Source organism: Pelodiscus sinensis, chromosome 11, assembly GCF_049634645.1.
Source record: "Pelodiscus sinensis isolate JC-2024 chromosome 11, ASM4963464v1, whole genome shotgun sequence".
NCBI classification, from domain to species: Eukaryota; Metazoa; Chordata; order Testudines; family Trionychidae; genus Pelodiscus; species Pelodiscus sinensis.
The window spans coordinates 5195192-5221181 of record NC_134721.1 but is presented as its reverse complement, the minus strand read 5'-3'; the positions used below and the strand labels follow the sequence as shown (position 1 = coordinate 5221181).

General features: G+C 49.0%; 2 long non-coding RNA genes across 2 annotated transcripts in view; both read left to right on the top strand.

Annotated features, from left to right (window-relative positions):
• LOC142830902 (uncharacterized) overlaps positions 1-5550 on the top strand; it is a 140235-nt gene extending 134685 nt beyond the window's left edge. Inside the window, exon 3 of the long non-coding RNA XR_012906432.1 lies at positions 5011-5550. This is a non-coding gene — a long non-coding RNA (uncharacterized LOC142830902). The remainder of the gene's footprint in view (positions 1-5010) is intronic.
• A 5244-nt stretch (positions 5551-10794) lies between these two features.
• Positions 10795-25990, top strand: part of LOC142830901 (uncharacterized) — a 45721-nt gene continuing 30525 nt past the window's right edge. Inside the window, exons 1-5 of the long non-coding RNA XR_012906431.1 lie at positions 10795-12650; positions 14406-14563; positions 14758-14907; positions 18657-18784; positions 19831-19888. This is a non-coding gene — a long non-coding RNA (uncharacterized LOC142830901). The remainder of the gene's footprint in view (positions 12651-14405; positions 14564-14757; positions 14908-18656; positions 18785-19830; positions 19889-25990) is intronic.

Sequence of the window (25990 nt, the reverse complement as noted above, 5' to 3'; positions counted from 1 at the left end):
CATTCGAGTCTCCTGGCTCTGGTGGAGAGCCGACAAATGCAGGCGTTTGGCTCAGAAATGGGACCCATGGATTGCGGTGGTGGGGGAGGGAGGGAGTGTGGGCCCGCGCTGCATCCCAGCCCAGGGCCCTAACTCTGAGGATCCTGGGCGCAATACGCTGACTCATTCACTAGCATTACTTCAGCCAGGCCAGGGTCGGCTCCCCCTGGGCTATTTCCTCCTCCCCGCCCCCTCCGGGCATACCTGACTTGCCAGCAGGTCCCCCAGGTCTTCAGGGAACAGCGCTTCCATCAGGGCTTTCGGTTTCTCTGGGTCTGGGTTCATCGGTGGTCCTGGCCAGTCCTCTGCTTCTGTGAGATGTGTAGCAACATCCCATTTCAGCCGCTCAGGGCAGGCGTCTGACTCCTCCAGTGGCTAGGCCTCAACTAAGCTCAGTTCCAGACTTTATACTTCTAGCTCCGCCCCTCTGCTTCCAGGGGGCGGGGCAATATTGATCTGGCCCTGCCCACCAGGGTACATTGGGGTGGTTTTCCCTTCCCAGGTCAGAGGGAAGTCAACCCGCCTCCCTATAAGGCCTGATTCTGTTCTTACGCTGGTGCAATGATTGGTTTTCGTCAGCAGTAATCCCACAAGCCACTGGGTGTAACGGGGAGCCAGGAGCTTTGATGCCAATCTTCAGTGCACAGCTGTGGAACACATCTAAAGGGCACAAAAGAGAGACCCGACGTGTGTAACGGATCCAAGGAACTAAGCAGTGACACACCATATAAAATGTTATTGTTCAACAAACACTGCATCTAATAAACTCCGTTGAGTAGCGTTAGCAGCTCAGCAACTTGGAAATCCCAACGCCAGCTAAGTAAAGAAACACAAACCCGAGCCACATGATGAGATCCATAAAGCAAGCAGTGCAGCTGGTTTTATTTTATAAGATATTCAACTTTCCACATTACACCAGGCTGCTGCGAGTGTATAAAACACATGGCTTTGGGGAAAAGGAGAACAAAGTTCCAACATCAAATCTCCCTGGAGCTTTATAAATAAGGGGTGTCCCTACACCTCTAACTAGCTACTGTCACATGAGAGCAGAACCCACCTCGCAGGATAGGGCAGAAGAAAAAGCTGTCACTACTATACCAATTGCACAGCAAGGCCGAGATCTTGAAAAATGCTGCTAAAGGCCACAATTTGCCATGGACTTCAACTGGAGATGAACGGCTCTAAAGGCGTGTCCATAAGGCTTCCTCTGGGGAAGGATGCATTGGGGCCACGAAGTTCGGAATGTTTTCACGGACTTCAGTGGTAGCTGAAGGTGCTTCACACCTTAGAGCACGTCTAGACTACGTTCTATTTTCGAAATTCCTGTGGAATTTGCATATCTGCTTCTGATCGCTTTTTCGAAAGCAGGTCGTTCGAAAGTGAAAGTAGTCTGGATACATTTTTTTTCGAAAAAAACCCGCTCTTCCTAAAAAAAAGGAGGTTTATGCGGGTTTTTGAAAAAGGGTTTTTCCCCGAAAAAACCGTGTCCAGACTACTTTCACTTTCGAAAGACCCACTTTCAAAAAAGCAATCGGAATAAGATATGCAAATTCCCATGGAATTTGCATATCCTCTTTTGAAAATAGAACGTAGTCTAGATGTGCCCTCAAAGGATTAAGTCCTTAATCTTCTGTCGCAAGGAGAACCGCTCTCCAATCTTCCCCAATGCCCATTGGCCAATGAAACACATTCCTGACCATATTCAAAGAGCTCTGAGCCAATCTCCTCTAGCAAACCCCTAGGACATCTTGATAAACGTAGACAATGACTCAAGTGAATGCTCAGGGGAGATGTTGGAAACTGGCATCTCATTTGAGCTCAGATTTGGTTGCTAATAGCTGCAGAAGTCCCTGCTACTGATTTTATAAGACTGGATGGCCCACTCTTAGGAAGTTTAGGCCAGGCTTTCTTTTTGTACTTGTGATGAATACTATCTATCTATTAGTCCTTTGGGCTCCTAAGGGAGCATAGGGCCTCCACAGTTATTCTCTGTCTCTTGCAATCCTTAGCGATAGTCTTGATTTGATCCCACGTTAAGCCAGCTGCTTTTGCTTCGTCCAGGCAGCTTCGTCACCATGTTTGTTTGGGACGTCCCCTTTTCCTCTTTCCCTTTGGATTCCATTCTAACACTTGTCTCATGATACATTCCTCTCAGTCCTTACGCAGGATGTGGCCTGCCCATTGCCATTTTCTCTTCTTAATCTGGACCTCCATTGGTTTCTGACATGTTTTAGTCCACAAGGTTTCATTTGGCACGCTATCGTACCACATTAGCTGGAGAATGTGTCTAAGGCATTTATTGACAAACATCTGTGCGTGGTGTATAAAACTCCCAAGACATCTGGCCTGCCTCCAGGGCTGGATTTAGTCCATTGGCCTCTAGGTGGAAGCAGTTGAGAGAATGAAGTCAAAGCATTGGCCTACCCATGTGGTCAAAAGCTAGAAAGTCGTGTTTGGGTAGATTGAGTTCAGAAGCGCAACTTCTAGGACTAGTGACACTCACTAAAGGTGGCACCATTTGTTAGTCTCTAAGGTGCCATGAGACTACTTGTTTTTAAAATTACAGATTAACACGAAGACCCCTCTGAGACTATAGACCATCATGTTAGGGGAAAAAACCATCTGAATACAAAGGTGGCTCTTTGTTAAATCCGTCTACTCCCAAAATATCCTTGTGTGTTTTGGAAATAAGCCCTTGCCGAAAAAATTGGATTCTGTTTCAGATTTTGTTCACTCGAGAGTTTTAGACTGTCTGCATGCAGGAGTTTGATGTTACCCGTTATCTATACAGTGTCCACATACAAAATTTCACACCTGCTTGAGTGGAGATTTTGAATATCTCGAAAGTTGGAGGAGGGTTTGAATCTAACACTTTTTTTTTTAATCTAACACTTTTTTTGCTTCAAGTCCTGCTCTCCTGAGTAGGGTAACTGTAGTTCCCTATGCTGAGTATGGGACTCCTGGTGAAATTGCTCATATTCAAGTGAATTAGTGGCTATTACTCAGTACTAGGCAGCACTAATGTTCGAAGTAACACCCAGTTGACTGAGCCCCTGTTAAAAAGTAATGCAGCATTGTTGGATTCTTCTTATTGATCTTGTCTGTAAGGCTTTCGGGTTCACAAGGGGAAGGGTGGCACACACGCCCTCACCCCTACGCACGTATATGGGGAGAGATGACACACTCCTGTACACCCCTCTCACTCGGGGGAAGAGGGGGCGGTAGGAGTGATCAGCCAACTCAACTTTTGCTACCTGGCACTCTCTGCCCTCCGTGTCCCCCCAGGACAGACTGGCCTCTCCTGGCACTCGGTGCGGCCACTTCCCCAGGCAACACGTGGGTGGGCACAGGGGTCACGTGCCCCGCCCTCAGATTTCTGGCATGATTCCCACCAGAATGTAGCCTTTTGGCACTGTGAAGGAGGGGAGGGGGGACAGCTGCTTCCAGCTGAGGTTGGGGTGGGGAGGGGAGGGACGACCTGGGTCGTGGCTTTGCAAAGCTCAGGGCTTCCTGCCCAGTGTCAAAAGGCAGCTCGCACCTCCAGGCTGCTGCTGGCCACCGACGTAACCCACTTGCCTCCCATCTCCCAGCTAGAGGACGAGCAGTAAGCCCTAGATATGCACGGTACCAAGGCACCTAACCCCAGGGGCTACCAGGAACCCAGCCAGAGAAAAGGCTCAGCAGGGGAGGGTGCTTAGGGGATGGAGCAGCTGTGTTCCCTGGGGGCAGGACCCTGGGTGGGGTGAAGGGGGTACAAAGCTCTTGCCCCAGAGGCTTCTGTGGGGCCTGCAGGCTCAGGAGATGAACAGGCGGGAAATGGCTTCCCCCTCCCCCAGAGCTTGGCTGAGGGGCAGAAGGGACTGGCATGCACGGGGCTTGGCTCCTTCTAACCAGTGCTCCCGGGCCGGAGGCTTTCCCAGGGCACCTGCCCATCCAGAGGCAGTGGAGGGAGGAAGGAGTCTGTGGGCCAGGGAGTTAGCGAGCTCAGTGCTTCGACTAAGGGCTGACTTTCCACCCAGTGCGGGGAGAGGACGGTGAGAAGGGGAGCCCATAAAGGGCCAATGGGTGGGTAACACATAAAGGGCTGGCACCTGGCTGCATTCACCAGCCACCCCAGCTCACAGTGCACAGCCAATCCTGCTAGCAATGGGACAAGGGGGCATCGCTAGCCAAGAGGCATCAGGCAATGGAGAGCCATGCTGAGGGCACTGCATCTTCACCACAGCACCCCATCATCGGGCACTGGACCCCCCCCTCACACACACACTCACCGATGATGGGCGGGCCCTGGCAAGTAGGGATCCAGCCAGTGGCAGGACCCACCAGTGCTGATAAGGAGGAGACAGAAAATATGGGACCATTCACCCAGTTTAAAGATAAGCTCAGGACACCTGCAGCGGGGCTTAAATACGGGGCTGTCCCTTTAAAAACGGGACGTTTGGTCACCCTACTCCTAAGCAACTCAGCATTCCCCAAGGATGGCTTGAGGATCATACCGTTTTCGTCTCCGACCTATTGTTTCCTTCTGGTGACTTTTCCCTGTACGTGCAGCTGTGCTCGAGGCAGCTGTCAACAGTTTTTAAAATATCGAAATGATGTTTTAGTGTACATTTCTTTTTGTCCTGAATGTAGACCGTGATTTTCTCTGGCAAACCCCGCTGCTAGTAGCCTTTGATGAATAACAAAACAATTTAAACAGCAGCAGTTGGCTTAAATTTTTCAAGAATTTTTGGCACACTGAATAGTTATAAAAAGAAATTTTTTTCTATAGCTTGAACGTAAGTAATAACACATTCCTACAGATGTGGCTTAATATGGCAGAGACAAGTTAATTCTATGGAGGATGTTATACATGCATGACGCCAATTCGCGTGTTAATTAGCCAGTATATCTTTGATGCTGGGTTGAACGCTTTACCAAAATAATCGCAAACTCCTGCAGTGATCAAATTATCATTGATTCTGTCCTTAGAAACTTCTGCTCTCCAGATAGCTGTCAACAGATGAAACCCACAAAGAGAGCAGCTTCTTCGATAGGGTGATGACATAAGTGAAAGATGATGGTGATTTACATTGCACACCGCTAATAAAACAAGGCATAACGAGTTAATGCCTCCCGAAGATGAAATGTAGTTTGGCTGTGCAGGATCAGTGAGAAGGACAAAGGTAGGTGAGGTGATATTGTTTATTGCAGCGTTTTTCAAACTTTTTTTCTCATGGCCCAGTTGAAGAAAATTGTTGATGTCCATGTAGAGATGTTAAATATCGGTTCATTGAATAGTCGATACACCTCATGAATTCTTATTGGTTACTCAACTATTCGATGGTTTCCAGGTGTGGAGCTGGCACCCAGTTCACTCCAGCCCAAGCGGGAGCTGGTCCATGAAGGGAGCCAGTTTAAAAACCAGGTCCCCTCGCAGACCGGCTGCCTGTCAACACATGCTGTTGCCTCTGATTCAGAGGCAGCAGTACGGGGTGGCAATAGCCTCTGTTTGGGGCGACTCTGTGTTCCCAGGCCCAGCACGAGCTGGAACTGAGCCCGGCGACCTGGCCGGCCTGTTCCTAATATATAGGAGCATAAGAACTGCCATACTGGGTCAGACCAAAGGTCCATCTAGCCTAGTGTCCTGTCTGCTGACAGTGGCCAATACCAGATGCTCCAGAGAGAGGGAACACAGCAGGTAATCCCTCTCCTGTCACCCATTTCCAGACAGACAGTGGCTAGGGACACCATTCCTACCCATCTTGGCTAATAGCCATTGATGAACCTAACCTCCATGACTCTATCTAGCTCTTTTTTGAACCCCATTAAAGTCCTAGTCTTCAACACATCCTCTGGCAAGGAGTTCCACAGGTTGCCTGTGCTCTTAATGAAGAAAAACTTCCTTTTGTTTGTTTTAAACAAACTTAAAAAGCAGAACTGCAGCAGGGGTTATTCCCAAACACAGCACAAGCTGGGACTGAGTCAGGCTGCAGGCCAGACTGCTAAAAAATTTACTGGCGGGGGTGGGGGAGTGGTTAAATGCGTGTAGTCTATAGCCTTAAACTATAAGCTTTTGCTTATTGGTTAATTGACTATACTTTTACCTTAAATTGCAACAAGGGAAGTTTAATTTAGACAATAGGAAAAAACTTCCTAACTGTCAGGGTGGTGAAATGCTGGAATAAATTGCCTAGGGACGTTGTGGAATCCCCAACCCTGGAGATATTTAAGAGCAGGTTGGATAGATGTAGGAGGGGGCTCCGGTTCTGGGGAATGGGGGGTGCCAGGCTGGGGCAGGAGGGGCTTACCTCAAGCAGCTCCCAGTCAGTGGTGCAACAGGGGTGCTAAGGCAGCTTCCAGCCTCTCCCAGCACTGCAGATCATGTTGCCTCCCACCTAGAAGCCGGGCCGGCTGCTGGCTACTTCTGGGGTGCAGCGCAATCTGTGGTGCAGGACAGGCAGGGAGCTGCCTTAGCTCCCCCGCTGGTCACCTGATCCCCCTGCAGCAACGAGACCTAGAGCCCGACATTCCATGACCTGTAATTTGAAAGCCCCTGGTTGATTGGATCAGCCTTGGTTGGCGTGAGAGAGAAGCTTCTGAGCTTACCCAGAGTTCTTTGCAGCATAGCGCACCAGTGAGAACAGCCAGACAGTGAGGGATAGAAAAGTAGTTATGGCTTGAACATTTGATGCATTTGAGCCAAAACTAGATTGTCACCGATAGGGGTGAGGTTAGTTTAATCAGTATAAAGCTTTCCTAATTCCATTAAAGTCAACAATTACATCTCTTAAGTGAAAACTGGCTTCCTAGATGCGTTCTTCTCCCCCACACTAGACACGCTTGAAAATCCCACCCTGAAAGTCATGTGGGATTAGAGGCAGGCACAGAAAGTGTAATGTTAAGTCCAGCTTGCTAAGCAAAAGGGCTAGACTTAAGAACGGGGGAGTTCTTTCCTCGTTCTCACACAGTCTTGTATTGGAAGGCCTTCAGTTTGTCGCACGAACTTGGGATACGACTTTTTAAAGTAAGAGGTGACTATGAAGTGTTCATAATACCTCTGCCAGGCCCTTACAGTACTACTTTGACCGTCACGAAAGGCCAAAGGAATCGGTCACGGTCATTGAAAGTATGCGGCCCAGCCCCTTCTCTGGGGCTAATCTGTGGGAATGCAGAGTGGATGTAGACAGCTGCCATCCTGTTTTTAGGTGGATGCTTTTCAATGCCCTGCTGCACTGGGGTAGGTTATTGGAGGCGGGCAGGCCCTGAGAGCTAAAAGCAAGTACCTGCCCTTTGGCCAGCATCAGAAAACCCATGTAGGGCTGTGAGTCTAAGGCATCCTTTGGCGAATGGCAGTGGATTCTGCTTGTTAGCAGCATGGGGTACCAGCAAAGAGTTGCCGTTTTCTGGAAGTTGCTAAGAGACATCAGCAGGTTTCCTGCCTGAGGAGGGGGGCTGCAGTGGAGTTGAGGGGCTTTCTATGGGGTTCAGAGTGCTGGGGTTGCACCACACCACTCCCTGGACGCTTGGTGCATCAGGGTTCAACATGTTCCGGCCCTTGTTTTCCAGGCTGCTGGCCCCGGAGAGCAGAGGGGGAGGTCCCAGGCAGCCCTGCCCACAGCCTCCCTCCCCATGAGGCAGCCTCTCCCCTCAGGGGCAGACCCTGTGCAAAGGTAGGCCCAGACCTGTATTTCCTTCCCAGGCAGCGGCCTCACAGATTTCCCTGTAGGAGGGGCCTGTCCCCCCCCCCCCCCCCCCAAGTTGCTTGTAAGTGGCAAGCCGCTGCCAGGAGCCGAATCCTGTTACCGTTGGAGTTAACGAGAAAGGAGTGTTCCCAGCCAAATGGCGACGTTGCCAGAAGTTGCTAATCGCAGGACTGCTATCAAGCATCATTTCCTATGTGTTGCAATGGCAGTTAGGGAAATAGGCACCTGGATTTTGACATTCACCTCCTCCCCCGGGAATTGCCTAAACACCTCTTCTGATTTGCGCCTCGTCATAGAAACACCGCACAGTGCTTCCTTTTCAGTCCCACCATCGGACACAAGAAAACTCAGCTCTGCCCCTGAGCTAATCCCTCACCTGTCAGCTCTGTCTGTTCCTGGGTTTGGCAGCTGGGGAGCGGAGAACATGCTGAGGGTTGCCTGTGGCCACGGTGCCAACCTGAGCTCTTAGGGTCAGAATTCCCCCTTCAGCACGTTGGCAGGGTGCCAGCTGCAGGATGGCTGGCAGGAGTCATTCCTCAAACAGACCGAGACCACAGAAGATCCTCAATGCTGAAATGCTTATTAGAAAATGAAGGCAAAACCCACATCAAATAAAAATGAATGTTATAAAAGCAAGGGCTGTTTAACCTGGCTAGTGGCCTAGCTAGATTAATTCCAGTCTAGTAAATAATTCAGAGAATAAGACTCTTTTGTTCTGCATTCAGCCGTGTCTGTCCTCTGCCCTCCAATATGAAACTCCCAGGCTCTTCAGCATCGCTACCTGGGGCTTCCCAGACTCTGAGCCTCACTTTTTCTCCCGGTCTCCCCATGCTACCTCCCATTACTGACGCACCATGGCAACAGTTCCCACCTCAGTTACGGTGCTTAACTGATTGCTGACCACGTCCACGAGTCATAAAGCTCCCCTCCCTTGTTGGGCATTCCTTTCCGCATGTGGAGACTATGGCCATGTTTCAGCTAATCATTTGCTGAGGCTGCCCTCAGTATAACACACGGGGGGGAGGGGGAGGCATGCATTGTCTGGAGCTGGTAGGGTTTTGTCATAGAATCATAGAATAATAGGACTGGAAGGGACCTCGAGAGGTCATCGAGTCCAGCCCTCCGCCCTCAAGGCAGGACCAAGCTCCGTCTACACCATCCATGACAGATGTCTATCTAACCTGTTCTTAAATATCTCCAGAGAGGGAGATTCCACCACCTCCCTTGGCAATTTATTCCAATATTTGACCACCCTGACAGTTAGGAATTTTTTCCTAATGTCCAATCTAAACCTCCCCTGCTGCACTTTAAGCCCATTACTCCTTGTCCTGTCCTCAGAAACCAAGAGGAACACATTTTCTCCTTCCTCCTTGTGACACCCTTTTAGATATTTGAAAACCGCTATCATGTCCCCCCTTCATCTTCTTTTTTCCAAACTAAACACGCCCAGTTCATGAAGCCTGGCTTCATAAGTCATGTTCTCTAGACCTTTAATCGTTCTTGTCGCTCTTCTCTGTACCCTTTCCAATTTCTCCACATCTTTCTTGAAATGTGGCGCCCAGAACTGGACACAGTACTCCAGCTGAGGCCTAACTAGTGCAGAGTAGAGCGGCAGGATGACTTCACGAGTTTTGCTTACAACACACCTGTTGATACAACCTAGAACCATATTTGTTTTTTTTGCAACAGCATCACACTGTTGACTCATATTCAACTTGTGGTCCACTATGACCCCTAGATCCCTTTCCGCCATGCTCCTTCCTAGACAGTTGCTTCCCATCTTGTATGTATGGAACTGATTGTTCCTTCCTAAGTGGAGCACTTTGCATTTCTCTTTATTAAACTTCATCCTGTTTACCTCTGACCATTTCTCTAACTTGCTACGGTCATTTTGAATTATGTCCCTATCCTCCAAAGAAGTCGCAACCCCACCCAGTTTGGTATCATCTGCATTGTCACTTAGTAATAGTGAGGTGAACAGTTATAAAATGGTCTCCCACACCACAAAATTGTCTAGCCTGTCCTTGCCCAATAGGTTTTCTTCAAAGGCTACCCAATGGGGCATCTCTTGAGGCTATCTGCTCCACAGGTCCCCACACCATTACTACAGCGACCTGTAAAACACTGGGGCTACGTCTACACTGGCATGATTTTCCAAAAATGCTTTTAATGGAAAACTTTTCCGTTAAAAGCATTTTCAGAAAAGCACATCTAGATTGGCAGGATGATTTTCCGCAAAAGCACTTTTTGCAGAAAAGCGTCCGTGGCCAATCTAGAAGCGGTTTTCCGCAGAAAAGCCCTGATCGTCATTTTCGCAATTGGGGCTTTTTTGCAGAAAACACTATTGTGCTGTTCACACTGGCCCTTTTGCGCAAGTCTTTCGGAAAAAGAATTTTACCCAAACGGGAGCAGCATAGTATTTCCGGGAAAGCACTGACGATCTTACATGAGATCGTCAGGGCTTTTCCGGAAATTCAAGCGGCCAGTGTAGACAGCTGGCAAGTTTTTCCGCAAAATCATGTGATTTTGCGGAAAAACTTGCCAGTCTAGACACAGCCTGTGGGTGGATTACTGCCTTTTTTTTTGCTCTAGAGAATTGACAGGGTAAATCTATTGCACGTAACTTATTGGTTAAACTAGATACTTGCTCCGCTAGGAAGGGAAGAACTGGTGCAAGCAAAAAAACAAAATAAATAGGAAACAGTCCACACCCCAACCCATAACTCAAAAAGAAGTGAGCCCAGCTTCTTCGCAGGTCTGAGACAGCCTATATAAATCGTCCCCTTTCCCTGACCCGCAGAAAACTCACCTCTGCTCTGAAATCCATGGGAGAGTTCCTGACACTGGCTAGAGTCTCCAGATCTCAGGAGTGCTGGCCCTTCCCTGAGGTCAGAAGAGAATCTGAAGCCCAGATCATTGAAGCCCTAGAGACTTTGAGGACTGAGTACAGCACCTGGCCCCAAGAGTACCAGACCAGTGGAGACACCCCATCACCAAACGTAGTGGAACTGCTGGGCCCCAGAGAGTCTGCTAAGGAGCAAAGAAAGAGGCGGGGCAGAGGAGGCAAGTAGTGTTGGGCAAAGGAGTCAGCTGAAGTGGGAGAGAGGTAGGGGGATGGAGGGCAGGAGGGGACTTTGGGGAGGTCTGGTGCGTGCTTTCCAATGGTTAGAGCCTGTCAGAGCCAACGCTCCATCGCCAAGTGAGCTGCACCCTGGTTCCCAGATTAAAGGGGTCAAATATCAAGTGAACCCAATGTAGACGGTATTTATGGTCCGGTTTTCCAAAGGGTGAGCATGCAAACGCAGAGGTGCTTCATTTTCAGCCACCATTCAGCGCAGTTGCATGTATAATCACGGTAACAGCATAAGCCAAGGAAGTCTCCATTTTAGGATGCCTGGTTTGTTGCACACACAAACCCTCCGGAGTATCCGTCCCCTCTGCTCTGCGACACGTTGGGTGTTACGGCAAAGCAGCATATAGCAATGCCACAAAAATACCTTTTCATCACTCAGTTGATCTCCAACACAACACTTATCATGGGGGAGCGAGCGTCGTATCTTTGATCAGTGTTCATAGTGAGCTTTTTCTCTTGCCGATCACTTGAACCTCCCGTCTCATCTCTGGTATCACGCAGGCAAGGGTACGCAAAGGTACCTTGTCTCTGCAATATTCTAACCACGTAGCATCCATCAGCATTAACAGAAGCGAGTGTAATTCCCTGCTCTGGGAACGCCATGATTAAAAGACCACCGTGCTGTGGGCATCCAAACAAACATGATCAGAAGGGAGAGACATGGCGAATACCAGGGTTCTGGAGAGAAGATTTGAGTGTCTGAAACACCTTTGATTCTGCCTTGCCTGTGCTTTCTGCCTTGCTCTCTCCAGTGTGTATTGTCTGCAGTCTTCATTCTGTGATGCTGGCAATGTTGCCTCAGCATTTGGGTACTGAAAGAAAGGCTCAGCTGGGTATTAACATGTTATTTAGAAACTGATGTGTACACATGTTGGTCTTTAAAAACACCAACGAGTCATTTAGTTCAAAGCTTACAAAACAAACTGTGGATTTTGCTAGCGGAGCCCTGTTTTTAAAATAAATATTAGAGCCTCGATTTCGAAAAGGGATGGCACATGTGCTTAACATCCACTCACTTCAATGCAGGTTGACAGGCATCCAATTCCTACTGCCAAAAGTCCCGGGCAGTGAAAGTTTGGGGTGTTTTTCCTAACTCAGGAACACTTCGGCCACCTTGATTTAAGCATAACATTTCAGCAACCCCCTTCCCCCCGCTAAAAGCATAGAACACCTGCATGAGCTTTTTTTCTTCTTCTTTTAGTTGTTGAATACAGCTTTGTGTGATAGTTTCTCTCTTTTCCCTCCCCAGTGATACTATCACGGCTTAATTGGCACCACCACAGATGTTCACAGCTGCGTGCAAAATGTTGGTGAGTGCACCGTGTCAGTCATGCATGCGATCGCCAAGTAGATTAATTTATTTCATTCTTTACCAAGACAGTTTTGTAACGTGACCTAATAAAATAGTTCAGCGAGAGAGAATACCCATCAGTCGTCAGCATTGGCTTCGGCTGACAAAGCCAGGCTCCAGGTGCTATTGAATTTATTTTAACTCTCCTGGGATTATTTTTTAATCAAACAATAATAAGACAAACCCAATTATTTTGTGAAACAGGTTGAACCTCTCTCGTCTGGCACCCTTGGGACCTGACCGGCGCCGAACCAGAGAATTTGCCAAACCGTGGAAGGTTGAAAATGTCTAGCAGCATGACCGACACTTCCACAGCTTGCTGGGCTCTTAGAAGAGATTGAGGGGTACGTTAGAGCTAAATAACAGCACCGAACACTGAGCGCCGAGACTGGGGGCTGTGAACAAACTTTCTGGGACCGTGGGAAACTTGGCCACACCCATGGTAAGTGGACATCCGGAAAAGTAAAATCATGCCGGGCCATGGATGTTGCCGGAGTAGAGAGGTTCAACCTGCACTAAAAATTACATTTATGTCCACTCTTGCATCTCAAATACTGTTGCAAAAGTGTGTGTGTTGTGGTTGTGACAAAATTACGTAACAGGATCACGATTGGCATTTTGTATAGGATGCCCCCTTTCAAGCACTTAAGCCAATGGACCCTAATGGTGAATTTATGCTTGTGCTTATGTGCCTGGCTGAATACGGAGGGGCGAAAGCAGTTGCTGAGATTTCGGAAGAGCTGAAATCTGGATCCAGAAAGTTCCCCACTTTCTAATGGCGCACAACCAAACAGCTTTGTCCCGCCCCTTCCTTAATCCTTCCCCGAGGCAATGCCCCCTTCCTCCATCCCTCCCTCCCTTTCGCTAGGATGGAGCAGGGGGTGGGGGCTCTAGCAGGGAGGGAAGACTCAAGTGGAGCTGCGGAGGAGGGGTCTGGGCAGGTGCCAAGGGGTTTGGAGCATGGGAGGGGGTACAGGCTCTGGGAGAGATTTGGGTGCAGGAGGGGGCTCAGGGCTGAGGCAGAGAGCTGAGGTTTGTGCGGGGGTGGTGGGCTCTGGGGGGCAGGGATGGAGTTTGGAGTGCAGGAGGGGTAGAGAGCTGGGGTTGGGGGGCATAGGACATGGGAAAGAACACCGGGTTGGGCCAGGGTTTGGGATGGGGGAGAGGTGTGGTATCCAGGTGGCGCATAACTAAAGAGAAACTCCTGGGGAATAGCTGGCAGTCCCTGCAGCTTGTGGGTGTACAGGGGACCAGGGAGGCTCTGTGCACTGACCACACCCACTGGCACCGCTCCCACTACTCTCACTGGTTGCAGTTCCCAGCCAATGGGAGCAGCAGAGCCAGTGCTGGGGGTGGAGCAGCACAGGGGCCAGCCTGTCCCCCTTCATATGTCTAGGAGCTGCAAGAACCTGCTGGCCACTGCCTGGGAGCTGTGCAGAGCCAGGGCAGGTAGAGAGCCTGCCTTCACCCTGCCGTGCCACCAACTAAACTGACCGGAGCCACCAGCCTTCCTTTGACTGGGCATTCCGGTTGAAAACTGGACGCCTGGACACCCTAGATCCAGATCCAAAGTGTGTGCCAGGCTCTGCCCCAAACACATCACCGTTCTGTGCCACATTCACTAACCCAAGAGCATTTTACTTGGTACCTTGGACTAAATCCTCCCCTCCCCCAACTTACACCCTGCTGCAAGTGTTTGAAGTCCCGGGGGTGCCCAGGTGATGAATCATGTCTGATCTGGCCCATACCAGATTTTTTAAAAGAGCCCTGGCTGACTGAGGCATAACCTGTCAACCACTCTGAATTCCCGTGGGCCCACCCATATTGGCCACTCCTGCGTGTGCAGCTGAAGCTAGCCAGGGAGCTGTGCCAGAGCATGATGAACATGCTCCAGGCCCTGTGTCCCTTTAGCAAGAGGAAGAAAAGGTGACCAGCCCCCTGCAACGGGGGAAGAAAGACCCTCCTGCACTCTGAGCAAGCTGGCAATCTGGGCAGGAGGGGCAGAGAGCTGAACCCTGTCGGAGGAGGCTATAAAAGGAGAAATGGGATGGGAAGGGCCTTTGTTTCCTGGGAGGGTCGCACCGGTAACGGGGCTTTGGCTGGGGCGGAGCTGCCTCTGGGCTCAGCGGACTGTAGAAATGACAGTGCTGAGCCTGATGGAAGTAAGTAACCCAACGGGGTTATGCCCCCCATTTAGAGAGCGCTGTTAACCTGAACCAATTTGCCTGCTCTTGGGAGTCAGGATGCGCCAACCTCTCGATGCCAGGACGAGTGTCAGCAGCGAACGCTGAGCAAAAGTGGTGAAGAATGGCTCCCAGTTACGGCAGTCTCACTGGATCTACGGCACATGCCAAGGTACTTTCTGAGCAGTGTCCTCGAGGTCTCAAGGGTGACGCTAAGGGCAGCGGGATGTGGGTTTTGCCCGATTGTCTTGGAACCAAAACTTGTCTTGCTCTGCAAGTGCAATGTAAAAGTGTTAGAAGTAACCTGCCCCCCACGCTCTCCTAGACAGCCCCATTCAGACCCTAATCCTGAAAATGTTTTCCCAGTTGCTGAACTTTCAAGCAGGTGGGTAGCTCTGTTGAAGCTAATGGAGTCTTACTGTTGATGTCAGCGGGAGCAGAGTGTAGCTGACCTTGAGTGTTTCTGAAAGTCCACCCTGAACATAGAAGAATTAATCCTTCTTTTCAACCGCTCAGGTAAGAGATCCTGCCCATATAATTGGAGTTTTATGTGGGTATATTACATAATAAGCAGCTTCATTATTACAAACTGTGGGTTTGTTTGGGCACAGTTCTGTGTTCTTGCTATCTGCTCTTCACAATACAATATATTCAGTTTAATGCTCGTACCATAACACGCCATCAGGTCCTATAGCTGCTTCTGTATCAAGTTATAGACACAAGTAACCTTCCCATGATGTCTACTCGGACTCCTTTTAAAAAAAATGACAGGGCAATTTGGCTAAGAACACTACTAAGATCCACTTTTGCTTTAGACAGTCAAATGGAAAGCTGGCTTTTGTAATGTGTGAAATTTGCACGCTTTGGTGTCCAAGTGAATGACTTAAACAACTCATTTAATGAGATGCCACTTAAAAGCGCATTACCAGCTTATCATTGCAGCCTCTCTCATGTGGTAAGGCTTTAACTTCTGAAATTGGTACCATCAGCACTTCAACTGTTTGCTCTCTCTCATCAGTTACTCGAAAACATATCACCCTCTCAGGGCAGATTTGCTGAAGTTTAATGCAAGTTTAAGTCTACTGCAAAGTTTCTTAAATACCATATGGCTATGTCTACACTGCAGAGTTTTTGCGCAGAAACAGCTGGTTTTGCGCTCTAACTTGCGGAGCGTTCACACTACGAGCCCGTTCTTGCACAAAAAAGTAGAATAATCCTTTTCGTGCAAGAGCTCTTGCTCAAAAGGCATGTGTGGACGGGCAACAGAGGTTTCCTGTGCAAGAAACCCCGATGGCTAAAATGGCTATTAGAGCTTTCTTGCGCAAGAGAGCATCCACACTGCCTTGGATGTTCTTGCGCAAAAGCACATGGCAGTGTGAATGTGCTCTTGCGCAAAAAGTTCTTGCACAAGAAGCCTGCAGTGTAGATGTAGCCTATATGTTTAGCTTGAAGCACTTATCTTAACTGATCATGCCACCCATTCAAGATTCATGGTCGGGGCGGATGAGAGTGCCGCGGGACCCAGGGCAGCGCTGCAGGGCCCCGGGCAGCAAAATTTCGTGGGGGGCCCCCCTTTGACACAGCGCATGCGCCGTGGTGCCAAGGCGCATGCGCGGGGCCTCGGGAAGCGCAGGGCCCGGGGCAGCCGCCCCGCTCACCCTGCCCTAAATCCGCCGCTGTTCATGGTATTCGTAACATGCTTGGTTGGAGCCGATTCGAGATTTGGGTGCTGTCTTGCCAGCTCTCCTTTTTACACTCAGGACTGGTACCTGCCAGACAGCTCTTAGCAGTGCCCAAGATTCGGGAGTCCAAGACTGTTTCCAAGTCTCATTCGTGGCTAATTGTCTCATAGAATCATAGCACACAAGAACTGGAGGGACCTCAAGAGGTCATCAGGTCCAGTCTCCAGCAGGACCAAACACCATCTAGCTCATCCTGATGGATGTCTATCCAACCTGCTCTTACATCTCTCCAGTGATGGAGATCATGTTCCTCTTTAGTAGCCTGTGATGAAAGTCAACAGTTACTGGAAATAGCTCCAATCCATTCCTTGTCAACCATTGGACAAGAGGTTTGGCGAGAATAAATGGAAATATCTGGAAATAGGCTCTGATGAGCAAGGTCACAGATGCTGCAGAATTGCCATATCTGCACACCGCAGAAAGCATTTGAGGAAAATACTATATTTAACAATTAAAAAAATGTTTAGTGTGCCCTTGTAGGCAAGCATGCTAACAGCTTAGTGGAGTGTATTAGAAGGAGCATTGCCAGCAGATCTAGAGATGTGTTTATTCCCCTTTATCCAGCACTGATGAGGCCACATCTGGAGTATTGCATCCAATTCTGGGGACCCCGTTATAGAAAGGATGTGGGCACATTGGAGAAAGTCCAGTGGAGGGCAACAGAAATAATTAGGAGCTGGAGCTCATGACTTACGAGGAGAGGCTGAGGGATTCGGGCTAGTTTAGTCTGCAGAAGAGACGAGTGAGGGAGATTTGATAGCAGCCTTCAACTTCCTGAAGGGGGTTCCAAAAAGGATGGAGAGAGGCTGTTCTCAGTGGTGACAGATGGCAGAACAAGGAGCAATGGTCTCATGTTGCAGTTGGGGAGGTCTAGGTTGGATATTAGGAAAAGCTATTTCCCTAGGAGGGTGGGGGAGCACTGGGATGGGTTCCCTAGGGAGGTGATGGAATCTCCATCCCTAGAGGTTTTTAAGTCCCAGCTTGACAAAGCCCTGGCTGGGATGATTGAGTTGGGGTTGGTCCTGCTTTGGGAAGAGGGTTGGAGTCGATGACTCCTGAGGTCTCTTCCATCCCTGTGATTCTGTGATTCTATGAAAAATCATCCTGAAAGAGCTATGAGTAAAATAGAACACTGAAGAGCAATGATGATGGACTTCCATAGGAGGAGAGATTCGCTTGGTTTCACTGAAGTCAATGGGAGTAGGGGTAGACCACCGCAGAGCGCTTTTGTATATTTCTCCCTTGTTCTGGGATGAACTGAGCAAGAGAGCACAAATAAAGAGTGGTTTAGAGAAGATCAGTCAGCTGCTCCTTTTAACCCTTTCTCATAGTGCCAAAACAAGGAGTTTTCTAGGGAAAACAAAACATGTTTGAAAGCTGGAGAAAGCAAATGTCTATTACGTGAAGCACAATTAATCTGTGGAACTCACTGCCTCATGATATGGAAACAAAGATCTTAGTAGCAGTCAAAGAAATGTTAATAGGAATGAATAAAAAATAAGGGGAAAATACATAAAGACTATCGAGCCTCAGGCTATAAACCAGCCTCTGCCTGCATGAGGTCAGAAAGAAACGTCATGAAGTGCAATTTGTTATAAGGCTTTTACTCCATGGCTGTGTCTAGACTGGCAGGTTTTTCCTCAAAATCAGATGATTTTATGGAAAAACTTGCCAGCTGTCTACACTGGCCGTTTGAATTTCCGCAAGAACACCGATGCTCTCACGTAAGATCATCAGTGTTCTTGTGGAAATACTGTGCTGCTCCCGTTCAGGCAAAAGCCCTCTTGCACAATACTGTTTTCCGAAAAAAAAGCTCCAATTGCGAAAATGGAAATCGGGGCTTTTTTGCGGAAAACCGTGTCTAGATTGGCCACGGACGCTTTTCTGCAAAAAGTGCTTTTGTGGAAAAGCATCCTGCCAATCTAGATGCGCTTTTCCGAAAATGCTTTTAACGGAAAACTTTTCCGTTAAAAGTATTTTCGGAAAATCGTGGCAGTGTAGACGTAGCCCATGTGTTAAACCGGAGACAGAATGCTGGAGTAGACTGGATATTAGCCTGATCTAGAATGGCAGTGCTGTTGCTTGTTTGTATTCTGTATTAGCAGGAGGAATAGACAAGATGACTTAATACAATACATTTCTAGCAAGCTTTCAACTTCTAAGCCCTGTTCTCCTCATTAGGTGTGACTAGCTATAATTCCAGCTGCGGCGCTGGTCTCATATTTACAGTCACAGTCCTTAACCTCCGTGGACGCTTAATGGGGACTTTGTCATTAACTCCAATGCAAAGGAGAGCAAGGGCTGTAAGTCTCACTCATGTGCATTCACCATTCCAGCTCCTTGGTTCAGCCCCTCTCCTGCCACCAGAAGACGCAGCTCTGTTCCCTCGTAGCCTCTCTATTAGAGTTATAGGCAAAAAAGGTCGATTCCTGCCTCCTGACTGAATTAGTAATGCTCCTGGGTGAACTTAGCCCCTCTCAAAAGGGCTCTTTGTTTTTAGTCTTTAACCAGCTCTTTGTCTAGGCAGGGATTCAGCCCCGCATGAAGAAAATGCCAATGCTCGCTGCTGAATCAGGGATTTATTCCTGCCAGGGGTTTCGATGGGCAGAACAAAGATAGCAATTCCGGAGCTATTACAGCTGTAATTGGAGGTAATAATATAGGGCATTGGGGGAGGGGGAAGCAAAATTTACTTTGGAAAATGTAAACTTGCCTTAAAAGGCTCAGGGAACCCCTTTGCATTTATACCCAGCAGAACCTCTCTTTGAAAGTGTGTCAGGAGGCAGGAGGGATTTCACAATATTTTAATTGAAAAAGCTGAGTGCCTGGGATTGGTCAAAGCAGGGGTAAATGACAGAGGGCAGGGAGCCGAACGTAGCCACTCTAGACACTGGCTTTGTGTGGCAGGTATGTGGCTAAGGTGAAAGGAGACATGGAGGCTTCTGGCCCTGCAGTGTGTCTTGCTAACCCTCTGAGGGCTGGACTCAGAGCATCTTCCCTGCGTCTGCTGGGCCGGATGGTGCTAATGGAAACCTCCTTTCGCTCCAGAGCGAAGGGGCCATGTTTCTGCACCCGGAGAATGTGTGTTCTAGCCTATTGGCTCTGGCTGTTTTGAGCACCCAAACTGTGTAGCACAGATATATGTCTGAAGCCCTAGATGGCCGCCGTTTTGTTTTGCTACTTTCATTCCTCCACTCCTCTCCCCCACCCCCAACCTGCATTTGTTGTCCGCAATCAGCCAGGGGTGGATTAAGGCAGGAGTAGTTATTTTGATCTGGGGTTCTACTGCCCAGCTGGGGGAAGTGGGGAATAAAATGAAACAGCTTTTGCGCAGCATTCTAGTTCCTGTTGCAGAGAGGGCCTCGTCTCAGCTACTCAGGTGGGGAAAGAATATTGTGCCCGTAAAAGTCTCGTGCAGCAGAATTTCCCGTTTCAAAACGTAAGCCTGGCTGGACAGGAGATAGTGGCAAACCAATAAATGCAGAGTCCCATAGCACTTTGCCGTGGTTTACTACCGCCTGTCTTGCCTGCAACAGCTATGTCAATAGCACGCAAGAATATCTTTAAAAGCTTTAGCATGCCTAATGTCCAGAGGGCGTGGGAGGCTTTTCCTCTGCATCTGTGCGGGAAATGTATATAATCTCCCATCGCTATGTGTGCTAAACGCCTCTGGGTTTTCATCCTTCCCCTGCCACAGGCGATGGAGCAGTGCGACTGTCCCCAGGAGAGAGCCGGAGAACTGAAGCAGAGAGGGGGTAAGTGATGTGCCTCTGGGCTCACAAGGAGCCTGTAACTGGAGTCAGGTCTCCCAAATCCCAGACGAGTGTCCTCACCACTAGACGATATTTCCCTTGTAGAAGACTATTTTTATGGATGAAAACTGGGACTGAGGCCTCATTGTTTGACAACAGGCGTTAGGGCCCTAAAAACAGGTACTCTATATAAGCAGTATCCTCCTTAAAATGTCATGCTATGAAGCTAACCAAGAGTTTGCTAACAGTCGGCTGGTGTGTGCTGAGACCACAGCTCAGCATGCTGACCAAGTCTGTCATTGTCTCATCTGATGCAGTGGGTCTTGCCCATAAAAGCTCATGATACAGGCAGTCCCCGGGTTACGTACAAGATAGGGACTGTAGGTTTGTTCTTAAGCTGAATCTGTATGTAAGTCGGAACTGGCGTCCAGATTCAGCCGCTGCTGAAACTGATCAGTTTCAACAGCGGCTGAATCTGGACGCCAGTTCCGACTTACATACAGATTCAACTTAAGAACCCCAGGCATCCCCAAGTCAGCTGCTGCTGAAACTGATCAGCGGCTGATTCCAGGAAGTCAGCCACTGGTCTGTAGTCAGCCACTGGTTAGTTTCAGCAGCGGCTGACTTGGGGACGCCTGGGGCAGAGCAGCTGGGGTGCTGCTGGGTTGGTCCAGTAGCGCTGCCACTCCTCGGCGCTACTGGACCAACCCAGCAGCACCCCAGCTGCTCTGCCCCAGGCGTCCTGATTCAGCCGCTGCTGAAACTGACCAGCAGTGGCTGAATCAGGACGCCTGGGGCAGAGCAGCTGGGGTGCTGCCGGGTTGGTCCTGTAGCGCCCAGAGCGGCGCTACGGGACCAACCGGCAGCGCCCCAGCTGCTGTACCACAGGCGTCTGGAGCAAAGCCATGGAGCACGGGGGCAGCGGGACAGCCCAGACGCGCCGTGGCTGTCCTGCTGCCCTCGGGCTCCGTGGCTTTGCTTTGCTTTGCCCCCCGTCCCCCTGGTCTGCAGACCAGGGGGACGGGGAGCAAAGCGTCGGAACACGCGGGCAGCGGACAGCCCAGACGCGTCTGGGCTGTCCGCTGCCCGCGTGTTCCGACGCTTTGCTTCCTCTCCCTGGTCTGCTGGAGACCAGGGAGAGGGAGGGCCCCATTAGTAACTGCGGATTTGACATAAGTCGGATCCGCGTAACTCGGGGACTGCCTGTACTGTATCCGTTAGTCTCTACAGCCATGTCTTCGCTAGGAACCTATTTCGAAATTCGTTGTTTTTAAAGTTACGGACTAACACGGTTACCCCCCTGGAATTGTTTTTTTCTGTCTCCATCTGTTTCTCACCTTCTACTTCACTTGTCCGCTGTGTTAGGCGGGGACTATCTTTTGGGGCTCTTTGTACAGCACCGAGCACAGCAGATTCCTGGTTTGGTCCATGGCTGGGTTTCCGAGGTGATATGATCATAGAAATGATAAATAATATAAGAGGTGAGCATTAATATGCAGGAGTGCCTGTGCCTAAACCTGGCTTTACCCAGGATTATTTTTATCCAGGAAAATGTTTGTGCTATGGACAACGAAGAAGGGGGAGGACAAGGCAACCTTCTATTGCAGGGGTGGAGAGCCTAAGACCCAGGGGCCGGATGCAGCCCCTAGCTTGCCTGGATCCGGCCCCTGAGGCTCAGTGCTCCCCCAAGCATTGGGAAGCCCGTGCTGGTGCTCCAGCTCCTCCCCCACCATGGGGGAGGGGCACACAAAATCCACTAGCTTGGGCCCCCCTAGGCTCTGGTGTGTGAGGGGCATGTGGGGAGGGTCTTTCTCCTTCTCAGTCCAGGCCCACATCAGGGAGGGATTGTTTAGGGTTATGGGGAGGGTAGTTTTGTTTTGGGGGCGTGTTTTGGTTTTTTTTTTTTTTTTTTGCCCCCAACTGATTTTTCTGGGGATCAGCAGCACCTGACCCTAAAGAGATTCCTCACCCCCTGTCCTATTGGCAAACCCACCCTCACTTCTAACTCAACCTGTCATCTTCCCCTCACAAAACCAGACAACTCCCGGCTGCTCTTCAGCAGGCAACTTCACATTCCAGGAAAGGGCATGCGACAGCCACGGCTCTCTGAGCCACAGCCACCCGTTTCCCTGAGCTGATCTGACTCCACGCTGGAAAGCCACCACGGACATTTCCGCTCCGAAACGCAAAAATGACAGTGGAAGCAAGATCCCCGAGCCCGCGCGCGCGCACACAAACAACTTGCATTTACTTCATCTCGCCAGAATGTAAACTACAGCCCATCTTTGATGTTCCATGCACAGATGTTGTGGCCAAGATATCCCATGGCAAACACTAAACAAAAAGCGACTGAACTCCAGGAAGCTGAGTAGACCACAAACATCCAGCGCTACAGGGATGGCTCAAAGCTGCAATCTACAAAAAAAAAAAAAAAAAAAAAAAAAGGCAATGATCTAACCCAATTCTCCTTAATTAAAGCAGGGCTTTCGGAGGTATCGCACACAGTCGGGGCCAGTCTCAAAGTCTCATGTTAGCTGTAGTTCCTAATCACTGCAAACGAACTAATGTACGTACCCTACACATGCCATTCACAGGCACTGTTGTTTGCCTGTGCACGGTGTCTGCTTGCCAGCAATGCATTTTGACAGTGGGAGATTCTGGTGGAGGCATAAATGAAGGACCGAGATGTCAATCACATGGTTGTGATGGGCATATTTTAACCTTTATTTTATCACCTCTGTTTGTTAGAGTTGAGTGAATAACTCCTAGAAAATAATGTACAGGCAGTCCCCGAGTTACGCGGATCCGACTTACGTCGGATCGGCAGTTACGAACGGGGCCCTCCCTCTCCCTGGTCTCCAGCAGACCAGGGAGAGGAAGCAAAGCAGCGGAGCACGCGGGCAGCGGACAGCCCAGACGCGTCTGGGCTGTCCGCTGCCCGCGTGTTCCGCCGCTTTGCTCCCGATGCCTGTGGTACAGCAGCTGGGGCGCTGCCGGTTGGTCCCGTAGTGCCGCTCTGGGTGCTACTGGACCAACCCGGCAGCACCCCAGCTGCTCTGTCCCAGGCGTCCCCAACTCAGCCGCTGCTGAAACTAACCAGTGGCTGACTACAGGAAGCCCCTGCCCCGGGCTTCCTGGAATCAGCCGCTGATCAGTTTCAGCAGCAGCTGACTTGGGGATGCCTGGGGTTCTTAAGCTGAATCTGTATGTAAGTCAGAACTGGCGTCCAGATTCAGCCGCTGTTGAAACTGATCAGTTTCATCTGGACGCCAGTTCTGACTTACATACAGATTCAACTTAAGAACAAACCTACAGTCCCTATCTTGTAAGTAACCCGGGGACTGCCTGTACTCTGGGAATTTAGTTCCTCCCCTTCTCAGATTCTCAGAGCAGAGCGCAGTGTCCTCAAATGGATTAGGAAAATAAATAGAATAACTTCTAATCCTGTGGCACCTTAGAGACTAACAAAATACTTCGAATCTTGCCTCTGTATAAAACCATGGTACGCCCACATCTTGAATAATGCCCACAAATGTGGTTGCCTCATCTCAAAAAAGATATATTGGCCATTGGAAAAGGTTCAGAAAAAGGCAACAAAATGATCAGGGGTTTGGAACGGGTCCTGTATAAAGAGAGATTAAAAAGACTTGGACTTTTCAGCTTAGAAAAGAGGAAACTAAGGGAGGAGGGATATGATAGAAGTATATAAAATCATGACTAGTGTGGAAAAAGTGAATAAGGAAAAGTTATGTACTTATTCACACAATAAAAGAACTAGGGGTCACTAAATGAAATTAATAGGCAGCAGCTTTAAAACAAACAAAAGGAAGTTTTTCTTCACTCAGCACGCAGTCAACCTGTGGAACTCCTTGCCAGAGGATGAAGTGAAGGCTAGAACTTTAACAGAGTTCAAAAAAGAGCTAGATAGATTCATGGAGGTTTGGTTGATCAATGGCTATTAGCCAGGATGGGTAGGATCAGGTGGATGAGGTAGACGAGGCTTTCTTCAGACAACTGAGAGAAGCTTCCAGATCGCAGGCCCTAGTTCTCATGGGGCACTTCAATCACCCTGACATCCGTTGGGAGACCAATACAGCAGTACACAGACAATCCAGGAAGTTTTTGGAGAATGTTGGGGATAACTTCTTGATACAAGTGCTGAAGGAACCGACATGGGTCCATAGAATCATAGAATCATAGAATAATAGGACTGGAAGGGACCTCAAGAGGTCATCGAGTCCAGCCCCCCACCCTCAAGGCAGGACCAAGCTCCGTCTACACCATCCCTGACAGATGTCTATCTAACCTGTTCTTAAATATCTCCAGAGAGGGAGATTCCACCACCTCCCTTGGCAATTTATTCCAATATTTGACCACCCTGACAGTTAGGAATTTTTTCCTAATGTCCAATCTAAACCTCCCCTGCTGCACTTTAAGCCCATTACTCCTTGTCCTGTCCTCAGAAACCAAGAGGAACACATTTTCTCCTTCCTCCTTGTGACACCCTTTTAGATATTTGAAAACCGCTATCATGTCCCCCCTTTATCTTCTTTTTTCCAAACTAAACAAGCCCAGTTCATGAAGCCTGGCTTCATAGGTCATGTTCTCTAGACCTTTAATCATTCTTGTCGCTCTTCTCTGTACCCTTTCCAATTTCTCCACATCTTTCTTGAAATGTGGCGCCCAGAACTGGACACAGTACTCCAGCTGAGGCCTAACTAGTGCAGAGTAGAGCGGCAGAATGACTTCACGAGTTTTGCTTACAACACACCTGTTGATACAACCTAGAATCATATTTGCTTTTTTTGCAACAGCATCACACTGTTGACTCATTCAACTTGTGGTCCACTATGACCCCTAGATCCCTTTCCGCCATGCTCCTTCCTAGACAGTCGCTTCCCATCTTGTATGTATGGAACTGATTGTTCCTTCCTAAGCACTTTGCATTTCTTTTTATTAAACCTCATCCTGTTTACCTCTGACCATTTCTCTAACTTGCTAAGGTCATTTTGAATTATGTCCCTATCCTCCAAAGAAGTCGCAACCCCACCCAGTTTGGTATCATCTGCAAACTTAATAAGCGTACTCTCTATCCCAATATCTACATCATTGAGCTTGACCTGCTGCTCACAAACAGGGAGGAACTAGTAGGGGAAGTAGAGGTGGGTGACAACCTGGGAAGCAGTGATCATGAGATGGTAGATTTCAGGGTCCTGACCAAAGAAAGAAAGGAGAGTAGCAAAATACTCACCCTGCACTTCAGAAAAGCAGACTTTGACTCCCTCGGAGAACTGATGGGCAGGATTCCCTGAGATGCTAACATGAAGAGGAAAGAGTCCAGGAGAGCTGCCAATATTTTAAAGAAGCCTTATTAAAGGCACAGGAAGAAACCATCCCGATGTGCAGCAAGAAAAGCAAATATGGTAGGCGACCAGTTTGGCTTACCAGGGACATCCATGGTGAGCTTAAACACAAAAAGGGAACTCACAAGAAGTGGAAACTTGGACGGATGACTAGGGAGGAGTATAAATATATTGCTTGAGAATGTAGGGGACTTATCAGGAAGGTGGAAGCACAATTCAATTGCAGCTGGCAAGGGATGTGAAGGATAACAAGAAAGGTTACAGGCATGTTAGCAATAAGAGGGTGATCAGAGAGGGTGTGGAGCCCTTATTGGATGAGGGAGGTAACCTAGTGACAGATGATGTGGGGAAAAGCTGAAGTACTCAATGCTTTCTTTGCCTCTGTATTCACGGACAAGGTCAGCTCCCAGACAAATGCACTAGGCAATACAATAAGGGAAGGAGGTGCACAGCCCTTGGTGAGGAAAGAACAAGTCAGGAACTATTTAGAAAAGCTAAACATAGAGAAATCCATGGGCCCGGATTTAATGCATCTGAGGGTACTGAGGGAGTTGTCAAATGTCATTGCAGAGCTTTTGGCCATTATCTCTGAAAACTCGTGGAGATTGGAAAAAGGCAAATGTAGTGCCTATCTTTGAAAAAGGGAAGGAGGACAATCCAGGGAACTATATGCCGGTCAGCCTTACCTCAGTCCCTGGAAAGATCATGGCGGGGATCCTCAAGGTATCCATTTTGAAGCACT